The sequence below is a fragment of the Lissotriton helveticus genome, chromosome 1_1 (assembly GCF_964261635.1).
Source record: "Lissotriton helveticus chromosome 1_1, aLisHel1.1, whole genome shotgun sequence".
Lineage (NCBI taxonomy): Eukaryota > Metazoa > Chordata > Amphibia > Caudata > Salamandridae > Lissotriton > Lissotriton helveticus.
This window is the reverse complement of record NC_136057.1, coordinates 1,722,084,180-1,722,091,602: the sequence shown is the minus strand read 5'-3', so window position 1 is coordinate 1,722,091,602 and position 7,423 is coordinate 1,722,084,180. Positions and strand designations below refer to the sequence as shown.

At 44.8% G+C, this 7,423-nt stretch overlaps 1 pseudogene; it reads left to right on the top strand.

Annotated features, from left to right (window-relative positions):
- Window positions 1-1,906: 1,906 nt before the first annotated feature.
- Window positions 1,907-2,740, top strand: LOC144833146 (small ribosomal subunit protein eS1 pseudogene; annotated as a pseudogene).
- Window positions 2,741-7,423: the final 4,683 nt, after the last annotated feature.

Below are 7,423 nucleotides of genomic sequence, written 5' to 3'. Positions count from 1 at the left end.
GAGTGCAGATTCAGAGTGCAGATTCAGAGTGCAGATTCAGAGTGCAGATTGCAGATTCAGAGTGCAGATTCAGAGTGCAGATTCAGAGTGTAGATTCAGAGTGTAGATTCAGAGTGCAGATTCAGAGTGCAGATTCAGATTGCAGAGTGCAGATTCAGAGTGCAGATTCAGAGTGCAGATTCAGAGTGCAGAGTTCAGATTCAGAGTGAAGAGTGCAGAGTGCAGATTCAGAGTGCAGAATTAGAGTGCAGATTCAGAGTGCAGAGTGCAGATTGTGAGTGCAGATTGTGAGTGCAGAGTGCAGATTCAGAGTGCAGAGTGCAGATTCAGAGTGCAGAGTGCAGATTGACAGTGCAGAGTGCAGATTCAGAGTGCAGAGTGCAGATTGTGAGTGCAGAGTGCAGATTGTGAGTGCAGAGTGCAGATTGTGAGTGCAGAGTGCAGATTCAGAGTGCATAGTGCAGATTCAGAGTGCAGAGTGCAGATTGACAGTGCAGAGTGCAGATTCAGAGTGCAGATGTGGGTGCAGATTGTGAGTGCAGAGTGCAGATTGTGATTGCAGATTGTGAGTGCAGAGTGCAGATTGTGAGTGCAGTTTGTGAGTGCAAAGTGCAGATTGTGAGTGCAGAGTGCAGATTGTGAGTTCAGATTGTGAGTGCAGAGTGCAGATTGTGAGTTCAGATTGTGAGTGCAGATTGTGAGTGCAGATTGTGAGTGCAGAGTGCAGATCGCGAGTGCAGATTGTGAGTGCAGATTGTGAGTGCAGAGTGCAGATTGAGAGTGCAGATTCAGAGTGCAGAGTGCAGATTCAGAGTGAAGATTGAGAGTGCAGATTGAGAGTGCAGATTGAGAGTGCAGATTGAGAGTGCAGATTGAGAGTGCAGATTCAGAGTGCAGTTGCAGAGTGCAGTTGCAGAGTGCAGTTGCAGAGTGCACTCAGCACCAGCACCAGCACCACCACAGCATCACTCAGTACCACCACAGCATCACTCAGCACCACCACAGCATCACTCAGCACCACCACAGGATCACTCAGCACCACCACAGCACCACTCACCGCAACCCCAGCATCACTCAGCACCACCACAGCATCACTCAGCGCCACCACAACATCACTCAGCGCCACCGCAACATCACTCCGCGCCATCACAACATCACTCTGTGCAGCCATTCAACAACTGCTTCAATTATGTTCTCTCAATGTTTTAAGCTTTATTACAAATGTCACAAAAAGATGTTATTTCACTTCTGTTCTTGGATTTTCATCACAATAAAATACACTGAACATAATCTTCACAAAAGTTATTTACAAAAGTTTAAGCTATTGCCATTATAAATTACATTCACTTTTATTAAAGTATTAATTATTAAAAAAGATTAAAAACCGTTGTTATTTGTAATATCAATACATCTAGGTCACGTAAATACAAAACATGTTGCATTACAAATGCTATATGTGTCACATTTGCGAAAGTTATAACTATTGGCATTGAAAATGACAAAGCTATTAATTTAGCTATTTTCAAAACCAACACATAAATAAAACAAATTGTCATTTACAAGACCAATAGCTCAAACTTTCATAATGCGAGACCTATTGCATTGCAAATGCTTGTTATACCTTCCTGTCCAATTGCATATAATGATGCATTATGGGTGAGGAGGTTTATAATTAAAATTGGAAAATAAAACGTTTGTTTCACAGAATAAACAATGCTCAGTTTGTAGTCATTGCTGTCACCATTTGAATAGTTCATGATTCCCAAATGTACAAACTTTATCCCCATTATTTTAATCGCTTGTCACTGTAGGAATTTCCTATTTAACCATAGTATGAGTTAAAAAACGACGTATACATAGAATAATACATTTATCAGTTATAATGCATTTACTTATTCATTGTAATGCTCTTTCGTTCCTAAGCTCCAACATGGCAGTCAGAAAGAACAAGCGGCTGACCAAAGGAGGCAAGAAAGGCGCTAAAAAGAAGATTGTTGACCCCTTCTCCAAAAAAGACTGGTATGATGTCAAAGCACCAGCAATGTTCAATATCCGCAATATTGGGAAGACTCTAGTCACGCGAACCCAGGGAACCAAAATTGCATCAGATGGTCTCAAAGGTCGTGTTTTTGAGGTGAGTCTAGCTGATCTCCAGAACGATGAAGTGGCCTTCCGGAAATTTAAACTCATCACAGAAGATGTCCAAGGCAAGAACTGCCTCACCAACTTCCACGGAATGGACCTCACCCGTGACAAAATGTGCTCCATGGTTAAAAAATGGCAGACTATGATTGAGGCTCATATTGATGTGAAGACCACTGATGGCTACCTGCTCCGGCTCTTCTGTGTTGGTTTCACCAAGAAGCGTAATATTCAGATCCGCAAGACCTCTTATGCCCAGCATCAGCAGGTCCGTCAGATTCGCAAGAAAATGATGGAAATTATGACCCGTGAGGTGCAAACAAATGACCTGAAAGAAGTGGTCAACAAGCTGATCCCAGACAGTGTTGGCAAAGACATTGAGAAGGCTTGTCAGTCCATCTACCCTCTCCATGATGTGTATGTACGCAAGGTCAAGATGCTGAAAAAGCCAAAGTTCGAATTGGGAAAATTGATGAAGCTGCATGGTGAAGGAGGTGCCACCGGGAAACCTGCTGGTGATGAAACTGGTGCAAAAGTGGAACGGGCTGATGGCTATGAGCCGCCAGTGCAAGAATCAGTCTAAAGATTTCAAATATCTGTAAAAAATAAATACATTGTAATCTAATCTTTAGTATAGGCTTAGTGCCCAGGGTTTCAAATTTGTACCAATTGGTTCATACTTCTTAGTAATGGCTAAGTGCCTTTACAGTTCATGGTTTTGTCACTTTTGCAACAGTTCTGTCTTCAATGGTTTTATGAGCAGTCTAATTACAGTATTTAATCATATACAGTTCACAGGTGGACGTGCATCTCTTCGTCCATATTTAGTCCCCTTGGCATTATTGTTTGAAATCTGATAATCAGGCACGACTCCAATCGTCTAAGTAGTTGTTTCCTATTCCCTCCTCTTTCATGTTGAGGGATGGTTGCAAGTCCACTATAGCGAACATCTTTCCATGTTTTTCCAGTATGTTTAGACATATGTTTGGCTATTGCGTAGGACATGTCGCCATTCTGAATAGCCCTGATATGTTCAAGAATCCTTTTGTGCAATGGACAAGTAGTCATTCCAATATCATTTTTACCACATGCACATGTTACCTTATACCACATATGTTGCTTTGCATGTGATAGTAGTTGTTTCCTATTCCCTCCTCTTTCATGTTGAGGGATGGTTGCAAGTCCACTATAGCGAACATCTTTCCATGTTTTTCCAGTATGTTTAGACATATGTTTGGCTATTGCGTAGGACATGTCGCCATTCTGAATAGCCCTGATATGTTCCAGAATCCTTTTGTGCAATGGACAAGTAGTCATTCCAATATAATTTTTACCACATGCACATGTTAGCATATATACCACATATGTTGTTTTGCATATGATAGTATCCTCCACGTTGAAGATCTTGCCCTGTGGATCTTTCAAGGATTTCAAAGATTGGCCTATAGTGCATGCCTTGCATTGATAACATTTATTAAAGCCACTTTGTTTAGATGTTAACCAGTCCTTTTTCATTTTTTCAATTGAAAATGGCTTCTCACCAATTTGTCTTGGTGAGAAGACCACCATCACTACAAGACAAATTGGTGAGAAGCCATGATGAGTGATGTCACTGACCATTTCATGAGTGATGTAATATGTGACGTCATCAGCAGTGCATTGCAGGCACGCAAGTTATAGTGAGTCCAACTAACTATAACGTGGGAATTTCAATGGTTTTATGTCAGTAAAATTTCCAGCTAACTATAACTGGTGTCAAACCTATGGTTTTTTCAGTGAATATATGTATATATATATATATATATATATATATATATATATATATATATATATATATATATATATATATATATATATATATATATATATATATATATTCCTTAAACCAAGAACGGACCAGCCAGGTTTTTCCAGTTTTTGCAGCCTGGCGGTCCCAATCCACCACAGCACGAACAGGAACCAAAACACCTTTAAGTTTAAAAATTATTTATTTTCAAAACCATCTGTGCAAACAAGAGGACGGTCGACGCGTTTCGGCGGTTGCCTTCGACTGGACCATAGAGTCCCGCAGTCCAAACAGTCCATTTAAAGTGGTAAGTGGTTTTACCTGCTTGCACTACGCTCCCCTCGGGGCAAGACTCACGTTGTTCCGAGGCTCCTCGATCCCATTCCCTGACCGGTGCAGCCGATTTTGGGGCTGACGCCGGCAGGCTACGAGGGACGCCATCTTGGGGGAAGGAATAGGGCTGCGGTCCAGTAGTTGGACACTTCCCACCCGCCTCCCACTCAATAAAAAGATGACACCTCCCCGTCCGTGCAGCGGGCGCGCCGGCGGCGCGCCAAAGGCAAGCCCGTCTGCGCCCGTCCGTGAACGGCCGGGGACAGGGGCCAGACCCCCTGGTCAAAACGTGTCTAGATTATGTTGGAATTCTCAACAACTACGGGACCAGTGTCCCGGCCTTTCTAAAAACTGTTTTCCCAGTCTCAATGCAGAGGATACCAACAGCTGTAAAGTCTGTCAATATATGTGGCTGACCAGACCCCCTCCCAGGGCGGAGCACACCAGGCTTACATGTGGGTTACTTAACACCAGATCCATGAGGAAACACAGCCTTGATCTTTTATTAGACATGAAACTCGATCTATTGTTTCTCACAGAAACCTGGTTGGACTCCAATTCTGGGCCGGACATAGCTGCTTCTCTCCCTGCGGAATACAGTATGGTCCATTTGGACAGGATTGGAGGAAGAGGTGGGGGGATAGCAATAATTCTCAAACAGCCACTGACTTGTCAACTTGATCCCTTCCCCATAGCCGAAGGCGAGATAGGAGCCTTCTCCATCAAGGCTAATATGGGGAATATGGTGAATGGCTTATTAATCTATCGTCCCCCGGGCCCCTTTACTCAGTTCACTACATGTCTGACTGATGGCATTACGGAAACTGCCTTACGCAGGTATAAGTTTCTGCTTCTAGGTGATCTCAACATCCACTTAGACAACCTAGCTGATAAAGCAGTTACTGACTTTCATCAGCAACTCCTATCCCTTCAACTATCCACTGAATCTAATACCCCCACCCACTTAAAGGGCCACTTGTTGGATCCTATATTCGCCAACTGGGATGGTGTAAAAATCCAGTCGCCTATCCCTGTGCCGTGGTCCGACCACTTTGTAGTTCCATTTATATTAACTGTCCCTGTAACAATTACCCAAAAAACTTATAGTACCAAATACCTGAGTCGGAAATGGACCTCATTCTCTAAAGCGAAATTTGATTCGGCCCTTACTAAAGGTGGCAGACCAGGTGGGGAAGACGCTGTCACAGCATCTGATAGACTTGATGAGCGCATTATCACGGCCCTGGACGCTACAGCTCCACTCTGTAAAAAAAAACCCTATAGTAGACCCCAGAAATTGGCCCCTTGGTTTAGCGATGAACTCCGCCTAGTCAAAGCGGAATGTAAGAAACTAGAAAGACAATGGAGGGTGGCGTATCTAGACCAAGCTAAATTGATTTACATAGGCAGACGCAGGGAATATCACAATTTAATCAGACGCGCTAAAACTAATTATTTTTCAGGCAGGATTGGAGAAGCCCATAACTCCACCAAGGAGCTATTCAAAATCTATAAGGAAATCTCTATGTGTAGCTCCTCGGTCGACCCTTCCTCGAGCTCAATCGAGTCCTGTAATCGTATTGCCACTTACTTCTCTGATAAAGTGGCTAACATCTACTCTGCTTTTACAGGGGGTAAGGAAAAGGCTACTGAGTTCAGGGAACTCCCTAATCTAGACGAAGGCACTAACAGGTTAGGTAAGTTTGTTGTTCCATCCTCTAATGAGCTGCAGCGGATTTGCCGCTCGATTAAATCCGGGTCCCCCTGTGACCCTGCATCGCCGAAACTCCTTGGAGGAAGTATCGAAACCCTAGAGCCATATATTAGAGATGTTCTTGACATCTCTTTTAAGACCTGCATTGTACCCAAAAAATGGAAGCAAGCAATTGTACTTCCGCTTAAAAAAAAATCAAACCTTAGTTGGGACAGGTTGGACAATTTAAGACCCATTTCCCTTCTCCCTTACATGGCCAAGGTGGCAGAAAAGGTGGTCAATTCCCAATTTATGACCTTTGTGGATAAATCCAACCTCCTCCACCCTATGCAGTTTGGATTTCGTCCTCGCCACTCCACGGAGTCTGCGCTGCTTCTGGCCACTGAGACCATCAGGCAAGGAGTTGATGAGGGTCAAACTATGGCACTCATCCTGCTTGACCTTAGTGCCGCCTTTGACACTGTAGCACATTCCATCTTGCTACAGTGTCTCAACTAGGGAGGAATTAATGAGAAGGCACTTAGGTGGATACAATCCTTTCTGACGGAAAGAGGATTTCAGGTTAGACAGGGTGAACACTATTCCAGGCTGTTCTATCTTGATCAAGGGGTTCCCCAGGGCTCTGCCCTAAGCCCCACCCTGTTCAACCTGTATGCCTCCCCTGTAGCCACTATCGTGGAGAGATATGATATCCAACTTGTATCTTACGCGGACGACACGCAGCTGGCCATCTCCCTATCACGGGTGTCCGGTACTGCGGCCGCCAACTTCAGTGCCTGTATGCAGGAGCTAGCCTCCTGGATGTCTAACAACTGCCTGAAGTTGAATGGCTCCAAGACTGAGGTGCTCGTGGTGGGGAGGGGTCCATCTGTGTGGTCCTCAGCATGGTGGCCGGACTGTCTGGGCCCCCCGCCTGTGCCATCTCTACAGGCCAAAAACCTAGGGGTACTATTTGACTCCGAACTATCGTTTGCGCCCTAGATCAATCGGGTAGTGGGAATGTGTTTTGGAATACTCAAAACCTTACGTAAGGTCCTCGACATGCTCCCTGTTGGAGACAGACAGACCCTTGTGCATGCCCTGGTAACATCAAGACTCGACTATGCCAATCTCCTCTATCTGGGCAGTACGGTCAGCAGTCTTAACCGTCTCCAGGTATTGCAGAATGCGACGGCCCGGTTGGTGCTAAGGCTCCCGAGGCGAACTTCCTCCAAAGCTGCCTTAAAGTCCCTTCACTGGCTGCCAATCCGCGAAAGGATTAAATACAAGGCCCTCTGTGTTTGCCAGCGTATTCTGGGAGGCAGAGCACCCTCCCCCCTTAACGGTCTTATTACCCCCTACAGACCAGAGCGGCTGCTTAGATCTTCTGACACGGGCCAGGTTACAGTCCCCAAAATCCGCAGAGCCCGCATGGGGGGCAGATCGTTCCGATTCCTTGCAGCCAAGAA